Here is an 18174-nt window from a genome sequence, read left to right as displayed (position 1 = left end):
TACATTCAAAGCCTGTCGGGGCAGTGCAACAATGCCAAAGGGGAGCAAAAGATAGGGAGGGGATTAAACAATAATGGAGTTGGAGGGCGTGATAAGGCACACCACCCGCTGGAGTGCCCACTTCTCTCGAAAGCATTGAGAGCATTTGTAAGATTTTATGCACAATTTGCTCAAATTAGTGTTTGTATGCATCATGCAAAATAGAAGTAAAATAAAGCTGTAAAATGCGTTCTAAATTAATTAAGTAGATTGTCTCTACTTAAGAGTCGCATGATACTTCCAGAAAGAGATTTGTCAGTTAGAATTAAAATCTAGCATTTTCTTCACAAAACAATGTTTGCACATGTTGCACACAAATACGTAATCCTATCATTAACATTATAAATGAACTGCTCAGAGTAACCTATTACACACTGCAAAATATGCTTATATTTATGTGAGTATTAACATTTCATACTGTTCAAGCTTTTCTGAGTAACCCATTTACCTGATTGAATTATAAAGCTGGTAATCATTAAGTGAATGGAAAGAAAAATATTTTTAAAATACTAACATTGAGAGATTTGGGAAAAATGCATCTTATTCTCTGGTTCCTCAAATATGGAACATTTGGCATACCTGGTGCAGCACATCGTGATTTAGCAGGGAGCACAAAGGTTGCATTGAGAGAAACAGAAGGTTGTTACCTTGACTAAAAGAAAACAATGGTTAATGTGGAATATCTCTCAGCTATATAAATAACTGCAGGCTACAGATACATACAATGCAAGCTATGTGAATTTGATGAACGTTCTACGTTCAACCGAACTGACCTCTAATGCTGCATAACATCAGAATACAAAAAATGTTAGCATTCATTAAAAAGTGATAAAATTGCTTTGGCATTACAAAACTTTTGCATTCCTAACTGCTTGCTGCACTTACATGCTTGCTTTCAGTGACTGATGTATAAGGATTCCAATCCCATATGCTTTGGTTTGCACACTAACCTCTTATGGGAGACAAAGTTAATGCTATTTATTTTTAACTCATCAGGATTGACACACAAAAAAGAAACAAGCTTGGAAAGGGAACACCAATTTATACAGCAGACAAGAGTGTGCTGAGTGGTTGTACCATGGTGACACAGATGCAACAGGACATGCTTACTGGCAATATTAGTCAGTTGTAAAAAGAAACCTCAGACTAGACAGGTAAACTCTGATTAGTCAGGGAGAATGCAGTAGGGATTGATGGTCTCTGTAATAATTTTCCTACTGAAAAATGTGGAGAAATTTATTTTGCTACGTGGAACAGGGACCTGTTTGCTAATACATGTAGCTTCTAGCATGCACAAATTTTCACACTGTAGGCCCGATTGATAATTTCTGATTGGCTTGTTATAGAGTCAGAGATGTACAGCATGGAAACAGATCCTTCGGTCCAAACCGTCCATGCCGACCAGCTATCCCAACCCAATCTAGTCCCACCTGCCAGCACTTGGCCCATATCCCTCCAAACCTTTCCTATTCATATACCCATCCAGATGCCTTTTAAATGTTGCAATCATACCAGCCTCCACCACATCCTCTGGCAGCTCATTCCATACACGTACTACCCTCTGCGTGAAAAAGTTGCCCCTTAGGTCTCTTTTATATCTTTCCCCTCTCACCCTAAACCTATGCCCTCTAGTTTTGGATTCCCCCACCCCAGGGAAAAGACTTTGTCTATTTATCCTATCCATGCCCCTCATGATTTTATAAACCTCTATAAGGTCGCCCCTCAACCTCTGGGGAAAACAGCCCTAGCCTACTCAACCTCTCCCTTTAGCTCAAATCCTCCAACCCTGGCAACATCCTTGTAAATCTTTTCTTCTTAAAGATCCATGCCACAGGAGATCACTTGTGGAGTTAGAACATTTAGTCAATGACTTAATTATAAATGAGTGATTTAGTTATAAATAATGAAATTTACTGAGCCTAGCTGAACTGCCACTGTGTTCTGTTATCAGATTTCATGGCTGAATAGAAGATATTGACCGTAAAATGTATGAGTCTTGAATTTGTGGATTCAGTAATTTGCCCAAGTTATAAAGTGTTTGCACCTAGAAATAAGGCTAAGGAACAATGAAAGATGGTGAAGACCTACTGGAGAAAAGAAAATGGAACTTGGCATGCTTGCAAAAATATGAGGCACCTGCAGAAGTGTTAATGTGCACATGAGAAATGGGACATCACAAATAAAAGCAATGCATGCGCACAAAAAGCACCTGCATAAATCCTGAACAAAGGAAGAAACAAAACAATACTTATGTGCAGGACAACATCTAAAGGAAGAAAACAGTGAAAGGAATAAAAATTTTGGTAGGGTCCACCAACTAAAAGCTGGAGAAAATAACTGAGAAGGTGGGCAAAGGGAATCAGAGAAAATAGGGATCAAGGAATGCTTGAGCACAGCAATAACTGCTGATGGACTATGGCAAAAGGAGCATGAACAACCTAGCAGTTGAGAGTTTAAAATCATGGTTATATTGTGATAAGGAGATTTTGTTTTTCAAGAAATGATGCAGAAGGAAATGGTCATGAATATGGTAGAACAGTTTATGGTGAGAGTAGTTTAATGAAGAGAAACTCAGAGAAAGGCAAGGTAATCTGACATAAAGACTGAAATCCTTAAACGTAAAACCTTCGTTTGGAACAGAGCTGAGGAAAGAAAGTGTGGGTGTCCTGAGAAGATGATTGCAATGAGGCTTTGATATATGTCTTGGGAAATTCAAGGTGGGATGGTAAGTAACAATTATTTTAAGAGATATCAGTTGAATTAAACATGGCAAGATCTTTAAGAACTAAAGACACTATTATTCATGTTATGAATTTTGAGTAACTTGATGCAACCACTGTTACATTGAAAATTTACAGTTTTAAGTACATTTCTTCTAGAACAAATTTCTGTGTGAAGTGTTATCATTAAGGTGCTTTCATTAAAATGTGACTAAAACGTATGGCGCATAAGGAGCATTTGTAGACAGAGTGTGCATTATATATAAGATCAAAACACCTACCTAGCCATATCAAGTGTTGCTAAACACACAAGCATTGCCAAGATAAACAAGGACCAATTTGAAATTTTACTGGAAAAGAGTTCTGAAGAAGGATCATTGGACCCAAAATGTTAAGTCTGCTTTCTCTCTACAGATGTTGCCAGACTTGCAAGTATTTTTCCAAGCAATTTGTTTTAGTTTCTGATTTCCAACTTCTGTAGTTTTTCTCTCTCTCTGCTTTAACAGGTATTAGGGAGAGGGAAAGTTTCTGTAATACTGATTGGAGTCAAGTTTGAAATTGGGCTTTCAGTGTGAATGTATTTGAAATTACTAATATATATCAATGTTACACTTTAAAAGATACAGCACTACTAAAACAAAGGGTCAAAAATCACTTATTCAAAAACAAATGAAAACACATGAAAACACATGAGCTGAGAACTTGGTGAAAGTTTTTTTTATTTTCCCAAGATAAATTTATGACTTTATTTGTGAAATTCTGTAAGTCATAGACCCTACTAAATACAGTTAAAAAGTTCAATAATCAAATTTGCATTTAGAATTGTAAAAATTATTTTGGACTCTATTTCAATATTAGCCTCTGCATTGATAGTAAAAATTACCTGCTATGAGATCAAAAAACCGGAAATGGAACAGCTCATAAGGAGCACTAATAGCAACATAAATTTGACATAAACTGAGGCACAAAAATGCTTGAATTGCTGAACATTAAAATACAATAGATCCATATCTAAGCTCACCTTTGGCAAATCAGTTGGTTATTGTTTTAAGGCTAAACTGCAGAAACATGTAAAATTTAAACACTTCTGCATTTGAAAATTTAGTGCGTTGCTATGTACATTCACATGTATACAACAAAGGAAACACATACTTCAACCTTCAACTCAGACATCAGTACCTATTATGCATGTAAATATATGCAATAAACAGATGTAATTGCTCCTTAAAGCCTGTGGTTCTACAGCTCCTGAAGCCACATTGTTTTCAGAGACTTAAGCACCAAATATAGAGTAACGTCAATTCTCCAAAGGATACAGGCAGGCAGTACTTCATTCAGTTAATTGAATGCCGGACAATTGATGCCAGATAACATAGTTAGCAACACATCGGGTCCTTATGATCTTGTTCGGATAATCTGAAATTCGGTTAATCGAATGCCTGATAATTGAGGTTCCTCTATAGTTATGCTTTCCAAGAAAAATGAGTTTCATATGGAATGTTACATTTTCTGTAATATGCTTTCTTGGAAATTCAACATCCCATATGAAACTCATTTTCAAAATTCACATCAGAGTCACGAGGATATATTCATCTATCAAAATATATCTATCAAAATTTTCCATTCTGCTGTACATGGAAGTTTTAGAACCACTAGGCCCCAACATGCCAGATATTTAAATGTGTGATGTACCAAATATTTTACAACAAAATGCAACATACCAATACTATACATTGTGAATCTTTTATTGCATTATGTAAAAATATCCTACTTTTAAGAAAATGTTGTTAGGTATGATGAAGATTTTATAAACGCACGGCAAAATGTTTTACTAGCTTAAGAATAATAATAGCAATGGTTCATTAGGAACAGTTTCCCACCAAACTGCATGTTTTAAGTTCAAAGATAGAAATTCAGTAAAACCCTTTGCTATTAATCTTGAAAACCAACAATAAAGCACTGACTATCCACATTCTCAGACTTATGACTGATGGAGAGAAGTTACTGTATTCCCTCTCTCTCCAACAGCAGGATCAATACAACTGCACAATATTCGTGCGCATGGAAGATTTCTTCAGCTATTAGTTTTCATCTTCCAGTCACTGTGTGTCAGGCTTCAAATTACCTCATAAAGTTTATTTAGTATTCCATGAATACATAACCAGTTGGCACAACGGTTTTTCATCATGTGTTTGAGATGGGAGTTCAAAAATCGATTACACTACCGCTACTTTTCACAAACGTTGCTCAATAGGTTGTAGAGTATGCCATTCATGCATCATGATTTATGACTGGACTGCAAACAGGCACTGATATCTATCAGGGTTCGTCCAGGTTGTACTGTTTGCAGTTAAGAGTCCTCACAATACAGCCAAGGAACATTTCAGTTCAAAACAGATGGTCATTTGACTTCTTCCAACTTGCTGATAGGACCAAGGCCTTACTTCTTCTCACAGGTTCTTGTTGTTACTGGTCTTTGGTTTTTGATGGTTGTCTGTAACCATTTCATGGCTTACCTTTACAAAAGAGAAAACATTACTGGAATTAAACCTGTGCAAAATATGGAAAACTGAATCACAGCCAAAAATAAATCTGCATAAATAATTTTGACTGTCATTGGCTATTCAGTCGCATCAATAAAAACATTACGACATGCAAGACTGCTGGCTATCTTTTCTTCCAAGATTAAGATGAACATTTAATCCAATCTTCAGCTCAATGTCTCGATATAAAGTGGGTTTATATAGGTAAAAGGAATCTTTTCTTTGAGATTGCCTTTCCCCATTCATTTTTTGATCTGTTAAAATGTAAAATTTTTATTGAGAGAGAAATGGCAGGTGCATTTTAACAGATTAAAAAAAGACTGGAGAGAGAAACAAAATTCATGAAGAGGACATCTATTATAATTAAATGCAAACACGGAGTTAAAATATTTAGTTTTTTGGAGCTGCTGCATCATTCCCTTTATTAGAATATGTTTTATAAGTGAATGATAAAGAATGTACTGTTTTCAGTAAACATTGTAACTTTCTACACACATGCACTGAAATAATGTCCTGAGGTTACAAGGATAACTAATATCATGGTATTGTCCAGTCAGCCTTGAGGATATAACAGCAATCAGAAAGTTCCTTTTGCAAGTGATCTGAAACTGTAGTTCAGAAGGCCAGAAAATTATTGTTAATTACTCTACAGCTCACTTATGCTGGTCGCTGGAACTTTAGTAGCCTGGGCTGTTCCACACACAACGCATTGCTGCTTTACTACCTTCACCACCCAATCATAATGTAGAAGTTTGAATATTTGCATTCATTCTGATTACTGCAAACTTTTCAGTGAATGCTGATAATTGTTTTAATTTGGAGTTTCACAGAATTATAATGACTTTACATAAAGAGACATGAACGAATAATGGAAGTGCCATTACAAAGTGATATAAGGTTCAATATTAGCCAGGATGCATGTGGTTCAAAGTTCAATATAGAGTTGCAACAGTTAAAGATGAAATGCTTTACTTAAAGCTCTATCATTTTCAAATGACAGCCATAACAGTTAAGTCTTTCCTACTATTTCCCAATGATGAAAGTGCCTTATGGCAGAATATCTCTTCTAAGAAAATGCTTTACAAAACATGCATTGGTTGACAATGAATCCAATGTCATTAATAAAGGTCAGTAAGTTGGGTCTAATGCCACTATGCCACGAACAACGATGAACAAGATAGATAACATATAGATAGAAATGGTTTAATTCATCCATTACAGCTTTGACATTGGACAATAGAACAATCAGGGAGCCTATAGTATTCCTCCAAATTCTACCTTTTAACATTAGGATTTAATGTCACTGTTTAAAAACAATATTTTCATTGCTAAAAGAAACATGCAAATCACAAGTGGGTTATTTTGCAATTTAGTTTACTGTAATAGTAATATTGCTTTAGTGCTACTTTCCTAATATGGTCATACACACAAATATCTCTTAACTTTATATTTTAAATAATATAAAATACCCAAATACTGTTTAAAGGTCAAATACTTCAACTGTGCTTTCCTAGTTAAGTTGTTTACTCACATTTATTCCTGGCTACACCTTTCGCAATATTTATCTTGATTCAAAGAAGTGTTTCTTCCATTATCTATTTTTTTAGTCCATTCTCATGTAGTTAATGCCCCTTTTGGCCATTCTTTGTACAGCTTGATGTTCTTCCTGCCCCTGCGAATTACTTCACTTAACTGTTTCTGTATTTTAGCATATTTTCACATATATTTCCTCAATATGCATAGTGAGCCATGAAGAAACAATGGAGGATATCCAGGTGCTATTAACCAATTAAGGGGTTTAACTGCCAAAACATTAAAGACCTCAATTTCAACAACACAATCTCTTTGTAATGAAAGGGCAGAAATTCAATTTGAACAGCAGCAAACAAATGCATAGGGATGTAAACAAGACACAGAATATTATATTTTTTTCTAGGCATATTCGGACTTGTCCATAAGACCTTAAAATATTGGTGGCTGTGGAGCTGCATATTGTTAAGCCTAACATCCTCAGGAGGTTTTTTTTGTGAAGCTAATATTTTGGATGAAACGTACTATCTATTTTACATACTTCTGTGTGCATGTGCTCTTACATGTAAACAGCTTTATAAAACTTGTGAAAGGTACAAAAAGGAATAAATGTGAGAAAACAACTTATCTAGGAAAGCAGGGTTTAAGTATTTAACTTTTAAACAGTATGCATGCAATCTGGTATGCTATTGCCTTGAGGAATAAAGCAAGAAAATCTGCTTTTTTTAGGATTCAATTTGTTCTGCAATATTAACGGAGTGGAAAAGAGAGTTTGAATGAGGCTTTTAATAGACGTTATTCAGATTGACCAATTATATAGAGCTTTAAAGACACTGATACAGAAAGAATGAGATAAATTTGCATCTAGTAAATTGGTTTCTGACAGGGCTACAACAACCTTTCAAGTTGGTAATGCATGGAAATTAGAAAAATTTAGAAACAGACAATGCGATCGAAAACAAAATTTTGCATTTATTTTGGAAATTATTCTCGTACTCTATTGTGTAATTACTACATGTGCTTTACACATCCTCTTTGAGACTGATCACAAACAAGGGAAGATATTATAATTCACATGTTGAAATTATAAAATATTGTCAGTGTTATGTAATAAGCTATCATTTTCACAAATATAAAAATATCACTTATATGACATTGGGGTTAAAACCATGGTTTCCATTCCCAAAAACTACTCACTAAAGTCCACACAATTCTATGTTAGTGTGCAGGCATGTGAAACTGGTAGGTAAGCATATGGCATTTCACAAATACTGAGCAAAGTGACTGGATGCTATGCAATATGGAAGAATTGAACACAAGGAAATATTTAGATTTTATTCCATGTTTTTGGAATATTGTTAACGATTACTGTACATTTGTGCTGTGATGCAGTTTGCTTTCAATCATTTGAAGATTACTGAATCAGAAATTATAAAAGCTTGTGATTTTCTACAATTTTAATTAATAACAAGCAGACAATGATTGTTCACCAACCTTTCCAAAGAAAAGTTGCCTATTGTAATAGATGTGAAAGTCATTTTCTTTTTTTTGTAATTGATGGTGGTTAAACAATTCAATAGTGATAGAAAGGCTTTGACTTTGGATCAAGTTTGAGTTAAAAATTAACACTGTTTCTACTCGATATTCATTTTTGTTTGGAATTCCAATTTGTTGCACTTTTGGTGATAATTCACACAGGAGATTTATTAATGTTCACAGTTGTAAACAAATACTCCTCGACATGTTTATGCAATATTTGAATGCAACCTTTATTTTCCTGTTACCTTCTACATTCTGCACAAAATTATTGTATATTTAATTTTCTCTGTTCTTTGTGGGCTAAAGATTAATCCAAGATTTAAAAATAATAAAGAAAATGTATTATTCTATAATTTTATTGGGGTAAATTAATTTTAAATCTGAAAAAGGACAGTAAACATACATCATTACTAAACTTTTAAAATATACAAAAAGGGAGTGTGATTTGCTAATTATTTCCATCTGGCCTGGACAAGATAGAAGGAACCTGAACAAACTTGCAGCAATTAGGGTGGTGGTGGTGGTTGGAAGTAAGAGAGTTTAAATGATGGAGGATGGGAACCTGAGCAGTGAGACCCAAAAAGAGAGAAACCAAGTAAGAAAGAAAAAGTGGAAGGTACAGGAAACGAGGGATAGTAGCAAGTAGGGCTGTAGTACAAAGGAAAATGTGTATAACTGTTTAAAAAAGAGAAATCTAATCTGTATGCATGGAAGATTTACAACAAGGTGACAAATTAATAGTGCAGATAGTTGTAGATAGTATGACATGACTATATACATATGGCTGCAAGGTGACCAGAGTTGGGAAATTGAAAATCCAAGAATACTTAATATGTAGGAAGAACAGACAAAAAGGAAAGGGAGATGGAGTACCAGTGTTTATATAGGATGAAGTCAGTGCAATAAGTGAGAAAGGAATCTAGATGTAGAATCAGTCTGGGTGAAGCTAAGAAGTAACAAGCGGCAGAAAACAATAGTAGATGTTATCTATCGGCTTCTGAACAGTAATGGTATGGTAGAAGATGGCAATAAGCAGGAAATTAGAGATGTGTATATCAAGGGCAGAATGGGTGACTTTATCTACACATATACTGAGCAAATCATGTGTGCAATAATATGGTGGTGGAAGTATTACTGGAGTATATACAGGATTTGTTTTTAGGCTGTTAGGAAATCAACTAGAGTATAGGCTTTCCTTGAATTAATATTTTGCAATGAGAAGGTGCTTATTAATAATTTTGATGTGAGATATCCTTTAAAAAAAAAAGAGTGACTGTAAAATAATGGAATGCTTCATGTGGATAGAAGTTGTCCAATCTGAATCAAGGAGGCTACAAAGGAATGAGCTGTAAATTGACTGCAATAGATTAGGTAACTTCATTTAAAGGCATGATGATAACAGGCAATGGCTAATATTTAAGGGACAAATGCATGCATTGCAAGTTATATATTCCTCACTGGTGCAAAAATCCAGCAGGAAAAGTAGTCCAAATATGGCTATCAAAATAAAATAAGTGTAGCACTAAATACAAAGATACACCAGATAAAGTTGGAAGATAAAGTAGAAAGCTTGAGGATTAGGAAACTTCAGAATTCAGTAAAGGAAGACCAAGAGGAGAGATGAAAAATGGAGTATGAGAGCAAAACTGCAGGCAAGTAAGAGATTACTGTGAAAGCTTCTTTAAGTATGCAAAAGAAAAAGATTAGTGAAGACAAATGTAGGACCTTCACAATCTGAAATTGGAAAATAGATTATGGAGAATAAGGAAATGGACAGTGCTATTAAACAATGATGTAGGCCTGTCTTCACAGAAGATGACACAAATTATTTTCCAGAAATGTTAGGGAAGCAAGGTTTGATTGGGAATGAGGAACTGTAGGAAATTAGTATTAGTAAAATTAGTGGATAAATTAATGGGACTGAAAGCTGATAATTGCCCAGTGTCTTGTAATCCATACTCCTGGTACTAAAGGACGTGGTCATGTTGGATGTGATTGACATTTTCTGTTGATTCTGGACCAATTCTAGCAGATTGCAGAGTGGCAATGTGACCCTAATATTTAAAAAAGGGAGAAAGAAAACAGGGAATTCAAGACTGGCTAGTCTAACATCAGCTGCAGTAAATATATTAGAATCTATTGTGAAGGCTACAATAACGAAACACTTAAAAATATTAATCGACTAAACATAGTAAACATGGATTTACTAACGGGAAATCATGTTTGACAAACCTATCAGAATTTTCTGACGATGTAACTAGCAGAATAGATGAAGGAAGAAGCAGTAGTTGTGGTGTGTTTGGATCTTCAGAATGCTTTTGATAAAATCTCACACAAGAATTTTGTGTGCAATAGTAAAGCATGCAGGATTGGGGGTAATTCACAAAAGATTCTCAGACTGCACCTTCCAAACCCACAACCATTTCCATTTTGAAGGATGAGTGCAGCACCACCACCTGCAAATTCCCCTCCAAGCCATTCATCATCCTGACTTGGAAATGTCAAGTAGAAGATACTTAAGCTTGAACACACATATGAACAAGTTCAAGAACAGCTTCTTCCCTGCTGTTATTACACTGCTGAATGGACATCTCTAATTTCACATCTAATGTTGATCTTGCTTTTGTCCACCTCTTGTGCAGCCATAATCCAGTATGCTTCCCTCCATCCAAGCACCATATGACCAATATGTCCTTGTACATTATGATCTGCTGTGCTGCTCACAAATCAAAGTTTTTCACTGTACTCCAGTACATGTGACAATAATAAATCAAATCAATTGTATTACTGTTCCATTACTGTTACTGGGTCAAAATCCTGGAATTCCCTCCTTAACAGTATTATGGGTCAACCCACAGCAGTTAAGACTGCAGCAATTCAGGAAGGCAGGTCACCACCACCTTCTCAAGGGCAACCAGGGACGGGCAATAAATACTGGTCAGTCAATGACACTCATATCTCACAAATGAATAAAAGATATGCATAGATAAAGAATTGGTCAGCAGATAGGAAACAAAGCAGGACTAAGTGATTTTTTTTTGGAGTGGAGCAGTGACTAATTACCACAGGGATCAGTCTTTGGGCTCAAGCTACTTGCAATTTAATTTTCACTCTTTGGTTGAGGGAATTAAATGCGATATTTTCTGGTTTGCTAATGACACAAAACAAATTGGAATTGTGAGTGCTGAGGAGGAAGTAAAGACGCTTCATGGCAATTTAGACAAGTTGAGTGAGAGGGAATGTACTATAACATGGATAAGCCTAAAGTAGTCAAATTTAATAGGAAAAGCAGAATGGCAGATTATTTCAATGGTAGTAGATTGGGAAATGTTAATGTATAATGGCCCAAGGTGTTCTAGTACGCTATTCACTGAAGGCAAGTTAGGAATGCAAATGATTCTGAAGAAGTGTAATATTGGATTCAAAACATTAACTGTTTTTTTCTCTCTCTCTACAGAAACTGCCAGACTGCTGAGTTTCTTCAGCAGATTCTGCCTTTTTTTATTTTGGAACTCCACATCTGCAGTGCTTTCATTTAAAATGGTGCAATGGCCTACACTGCAATAGGATTTGGGTATAGGAACAAGGATGTCTTGCTGCAACTGCACAGAGACCTTAGTGAGCCAATGTCTGGAGTACTATGTGCAGTTTTGATCCCTTTTCCTAAGGAAATATATACTTGCCATTCGGGGAGTTTAACAAAGGTTCAACAGACTGATTTCTGGGATGGAAAGTTATGAAGAGAGAATATGAAGAGAGATTGGGTTGACTAAGTTGCATTAATTGGAATTTAAAAGAATGAGAAGGCATCTCATTGAAATATATAAAATTCTGGCAGGATTGGACAGATGTTAATGATGATGCCGTCTCAATTGGATGGACCCAGATCAATGGGGCACAGTCTCAAGATAATGGGGTAGATCATTTAGCAACAAGATGAGGAAACATCTCTCCACTGACACTGAGTTTCTTGCGATGTGGAGATGCCGGTGTTGGACTGGGTTGGATAAACTCAGAGATAGATTTTAAGAGGATAAAGGTATTAAGGTAGGAGAAAGTGAGGACTGCAGATGCTGGAGTACCAGAGTTGAAAAATGTGGTGCTGGAAAAACACAGCAGGCCAGGCAGCATCCGAGGAGCAGGAGAATCGACATTTTGGGCACAAGCCCTTCTTCAGGAAGGGCATATGCCCGAAACGTCGATTCTCCTGCTCCTCAGATGCTGCCTGGCCTGCTGTGTTTTTCCAGCACCACATTTTTCAACTAAAGGTATTAAGATGTATGGGGAGAGCGCAGAGGTTTGGCATTGTGATAGTGTATCAATCATGACCATACTGAATGGGTGAGAAGGCTCAAAAGGGCCAAACAGCCTACATTTGCTCCTATTTTCTATGCTACTATAAACACCCTCTGTTAGTCTGTGGATCTGTTTAGTTTATTTTCGACAAAAAGGCTGAGGTAGTGGCCTTTAAGACACTGGTCACTTTAACAGTTAACTATCAAAGCTGCTCCAAATAAAGCAAAATTGCTCATAAACAATGCCATTCAAAGTACATGGTGCTTACTCTATTTTCTATAAATAATGAGAGTTTAAATTAAATTTAGCTCAGGTAAGGGCACCAGGAAGCAACATCAGAAAGGATGCACCAGGTTTGATGAGACTAACATTATTAGAATAAAGAGTAGAAAGGTTCAGAGAGGGTGGGAGTGGGGCAGCATTGAGGTCTGAGGAGGCACATAGTGACAATAATTGAAACCTGCGTCAACCAAAGAGTGGAACAAGCAATATTCCCAGTTACAAACCAGTAAGGAAGACAGAAAAGGCAAAAGAGATGTAGAAATAGAAAGCGTTGGAGAAACTCAACACACCTGGCAACATTTATGGAGAGAAAAACAGAGTTAACATTGCAAATCCAGTATGACTCTACTTTGAAACTGGATGCAGAATGAAACTGGCAACATCTCTCTACTGACACTGAGTTTCTTCTGATGTGGAGGTGCTGGTGTTGGACTAGATTGGATAAACTCAGAAGTCACACGATACCAGGTTATAGACCAACAAGGGTTTTTTAAAAATCCCAAACACTGCTCCTTCATCAGATGGACTCCACCTAACGAAGGAGCAGCGCTCCGAAGGTTTGTGATTTCAAATAAACCTGTTAGACTCTAACCTGGGGTCATGTGACTTCTGAGTTTCTTCTGCACTTTCTGTTTTTATCTCAGATTTCCATCATCCACAGCATTTTACTTCTATTTAGGGAACAACAGGGGTTTGATGAATGATACCATTCCAGTACCAGAATGGATGTTGAACCTGAGGATTCAAGATCAGTAGCTATTTAGTTAAAATTAGAGAAGCTATCATGTTACTGACCATAAACTACAGGCCAAATATTGGGAAGGAGATAGAGAAGATTTATAAGAATGGAAATCAGGGCCTGAATCTTCCCAGCTCCTGAACAATCTGGGCAATGACAAGTCAGTTGTGAATATAAGGCGAGATTGGAAAAATGAGACTCTTAACATTGAAAAGGTCCAATTTTCCACACTGAAGATTTAGATAATGAGAGGATAATCTTGCTGATCAGGGGTTTATTTCCATGTATTAACTTATCTACTTCCTAATCTTGCCTCAATTGTATACAATGTGCTATCTCCCCTAGCATTGCAGAGAAACTAGATGGCAACAACTTCCAACATGGAAGTCTGAGTGTTTACTTGGTGGCTACACCTCACTGCCATCTTCTCTGGGAAGCCATCATGGTCAGCACTTTCCTCAGGGCACACTTGATGGACTGCGATCACCTGCATAACCTTCAGCACATAATTAAGGCACACTTGAGACTCACTTTTAACACATTTCTCCTCTTCAATACTGTACTTTGAAGCTCACTGACACTCTACAATGCAAAGATGCTGCCAGTTCACATTGCACACAGGGAAAGGCATCTCATTCATTCAAACACAGTACATCTCAGGCCTTGTAGCTAGTTTTCTTAGCACTCACTCCTTTTGTATTTATTTTGCTGCTCACAGAATAGCTGTCTTGCCTTTTATTGCAAACCTGTCACGTTTGGAAGCAAGAGATAGTCAAGAGGGACTATGATCAGTTAGGGACTGTTCTTTGGCAGTCAGTCAAGAAAGAGTTATGAGATGCCATGAGTGAATAGGAAAATCAGATGACAGGAAGTAGTAGCATGAGTGGATAGAGTGGGTGAGAGCCATTGAGCGAAGATGGTGCATGCCATATTGAGAATGGGAGTTCATGAGACTTTATAGGATATGGGTATGATGGCACAGTTAGAGTGAAAGGTACCACAGAGAAGATGGGGTGGCACTTAGTCTTGCAGAATGCAGAAGTTCATTAACCTTCTTGTAGCATTGGTGTTTCTCCCTGGACCATTGACACTGCACTTATCCAGGTGGTTATATCAAAGTAGGCTAGCAGCGTTTGACAGATCACAGCTGAGGTTTAAATATGGCAACTACAGCATGAATTCCACAGGTCCTGGCACTGATGAACATTTTATTGCTATTGAGAGCAATACAGCACAAGAATGGTGCCATGGAGGTATGGTTCACACTTAGAGGTGAGCAGCAGAAAATTGAGAGAGAGAACTTGTTGGAGCTCAGAGAAAAACCCTCCATGAAACACCCAGAAATTGAGGCTTAGCTGATTTCTGGTAAAATCCCACTCTGAATCGAAAAACTTCAGTTACCTTAAAAGATTACCAAAACTAGGGTTGTTCTCCTTATAGCAGAGAAAGTTAAAGAAGGTGAAGTGGTGGAGATCTTATAATGGCATTCAATTCTCGAAGGAATTTGATAGAGTAAATAAGGAGAAAATATTTCTAATAGCAGAATGAGGGGATATATGCAAAATAATTGGCAAAAGAATCAGAAGATAGATTAAGTGTTCTCTTAAGCACATCAAGTTGTAATGATCTGGAATGTACCATCTGAAAGGGTGGCAGAAGCAGAAACAATAACAGCTTTCATAAGATAATTGGTTAAACATTTGGAAGGTTGGGGAACTTTGGGGAAGGTTCAGAGAAATGGTATTAAACTAGATGGTCATTTAAAAGAGCTGCCACAGGCACAAAGGGCTGACTGGCTTCCTTCTGTGTGTATCATTCTATTATTCCACTAGAGCACAGAAGACAAAATAACTAGCTTACTTTTGGAAGCATAGCAGAAACCAAATGCAAACAAACGGAATTTATTAATTTTAAAGAAGACAATGAAATTTACGGCTAGTGAATCAACATCTGAAAGAAAGTACAGATTAATGTTTCAGGTAGATACCTCATATTCAGTTTAGGCATCCACCTGGCACATTAATTTGAAATTCTTTATGCTGACATATCAGCTATACGTTACCAATATTTTTGCTTTTACATGATTTTCAGAATTTGCAATTTTTTTCAACCTCTGTTTATTTGAGACTATGTGCCTGGTTCAGCTAATAACCCCTGTGGCTGTATTTACCTTTGGGATTCAGCATCAGGGATTGTTTCCTTCTCCAGTAGCCAGCAGGGGATCAGAAATGCATCATATCTGACAGCTTTCCCTTTGTTCATGATAACACAAACTGATTGCCTAGAATTTGGCCCTAGTTTACTTATGGAGACTTGGATATAACTATATTACATATAACTTGGAACCAGCGCACCTGGCCCAAATAATGTTGTTTTACGAATGGGGAAATAGTAACATTGGTTTCTAGGTTGGTTATTTGCACAGTTGATTAAATTATTACCAAAGCACTAGAAATTGGATTCATATAAAAGGCAAATCACAAAGTTTTATTTTAAATACTGCTGGGATATAAACTCCTTGCATGTGTTGTTAAAGAAACAATGGGAGACATGCTGCATATATAAAAGATACACTACTCAGGACAGCAAACATACTGCTTGTTTGGCACAACCAGTTTTCAATGCCAGTTAACTGATTGTGCTTGAAGCACCATTATATCAAAACCTGTACGTGAATATTTTGGAAAAAATGAATTTTCTTACTGTATTTTTTATCTTCCCTGATACAATAGAGCGCAGCGATTTAAATTCATTGGATTTTCCAATCAGCCTAGCTCGCTCCACCAGAAACAATAAAACAGTCTTCGCTGTTCTTCTCCTGACTAGCCATGCAGCAAAGCAGCTACCAGCAACACGCATCAATGGGCCTCTTGGAGACTGATGCTATTCCAGCAGTGTATGTACGCTCACTGCCTACAAAATGATTAATAAATCTGTAGACGAGAGACAGAAAGCAAATATATTTGCCTCTGTATTGCTAACTCATCCTATGTTTTATTGACAAAAAGTAAAGGCAACCATCAACCTGAAATATGTTGACTATAATTTCAGATTTTTATAGGCACACTGTTTCTGTGCTTCAAACTCCATTAATAATAAGTGCAGTGTAAAAGCAAGATAAATCCATTTGAAAACTATCTTCTGTATTGCACCATTAAACCCCACCTTTATCTTAATTTTTAAACAAAGACAAAAGTAGATGCACAATGTTACACACAGATCTTTTCTCTATACTACTGATGGTAAAATTACTCTGTTTATAACACTTTTTTGTAGCTTCAATCAACAAAAATGCATTTAGAAGAAAATAACGTACACAGATAGTATACCCTACTGTTGCCTAAAGCTGATCAATATTAGAACGATCCAATAGCAATGCTTCACAGAATTAAAACAATTAGCTCTAAAGTCGAGCAGATACATAGACTAGACTAACTTTAAGACACAGTTAAACCTAGAATTGAGATAAACAATAGCTGAAAACAAAGATTCAAGAAAAGACACAAATACTTCAAAGTTATCAATTGTTAGATCTTCCAGATATTTGGCAAGTGCTGCTTTTTCATATACAGCATTTATGTACGTGCATGCATACATATACACACAAATCCATATGTAAACATATATGCACTTTGACATATGCACACGTGAACAACTGAATATCAGATTACAAATGGTGCCAAACTGGGGACACCACAAGGATGAATGCAGGAGGTAACAGAACAGATAATGACAAAGTGTGAGATGCAGAATATACAGAACATTTTGAGGTAACCATTTTTGGACATACGAATAAAGAATGAAAATTTATTTTAATGTTATTACTATATAATTTTACAATCTCCCATTCAGCTGTGCAAATATAGAAATTTGATGATCAGACTAAACAATGCCTGGAAGAACAGATATCAGAATTTAAACTGGATTGAGTGCAGAAATAAAAATATGATTTTGTATCTAGACAGGTTGTGATATCAAATTCAGTAGATGTGACAAGTTATGGGCTAGCAGCAGAAAATATCTATAGTACATTGTTATAACAATGCAACAATTCCTTAATAGTGGAGGAAATCTGCCACCTCTAGCCAGTTCATCACTTTTAAGGAAAGCTGCTTTTCTACACCTTACTATATGGCGATAAGCTTCGGAGAGATAAAGTGATATCCAAAAATTGCATTGTGATTGAGTGTTTTTAGAGGAACTTTAAGATTAATTTTCTACTGGATTTTACATACTGTATTTAATGTTGAATTATTTTATGCATTTAAATATACCGATTTGCCACGATCTTTCATTATCCTTAGCGAGTTTTGAACTCACAGAAACTATTCAAAATTACGGCCTTCATTGATGCGTTGCTAAACAAAGTGCCTGCTAGCCTATACCTCCAATGTTCACAATAACCAGCTGGGAATTTCCTCAGTTCTTGCATAGGCAGAAAGGTGCTGTAAAATATGCTGATAAAACTTTATTGAAAAGTGAAAAA

General features: G+C 36.3%; 1 protein-coding gene across 3 annotated transcripts in view; it reads right to left on the bottom strand.

The window, feature by feature from the left end:
• Positions 1-3461: 3461 nt before the first annotated feature.
• The window catches only part of rbm19 (RNA binding motif protein 19), a 246526-nt gene continuing 231813 nt past the window's right edge, over positions 3462-18174 (bottom strand). For all 3 annotated transcript variants that reach the window (XM_072587340.1, XM_072587341.1, XM_072587342.1), the window contains exon 25: positions 3462-5275. The gene's annotated coding sequence lies outside the window, so the exon portion shown is untranslated. The remainder of the gene's footprint in view (positions 5276-18174) is intronic.

This window comes from Chiloscyllium punctatum, chromosome 17 (genome assembly GCF_047496795.1).
Source record: "Chiloscyllium punctatum isolate Juve2018m chromosome 17, sChiPun1.3, whole genome shotgun sequence".
NCBI lineage: Eukaryota > Metazoa > Chordata > Chondrichthyes > Orectolobiformes > Hemiscylliidae > Chiloscyllium > Chiloscyllium punctatum.
This window is presented reverse-complemented; position numbering and strand designations above follow the sequence as displayed.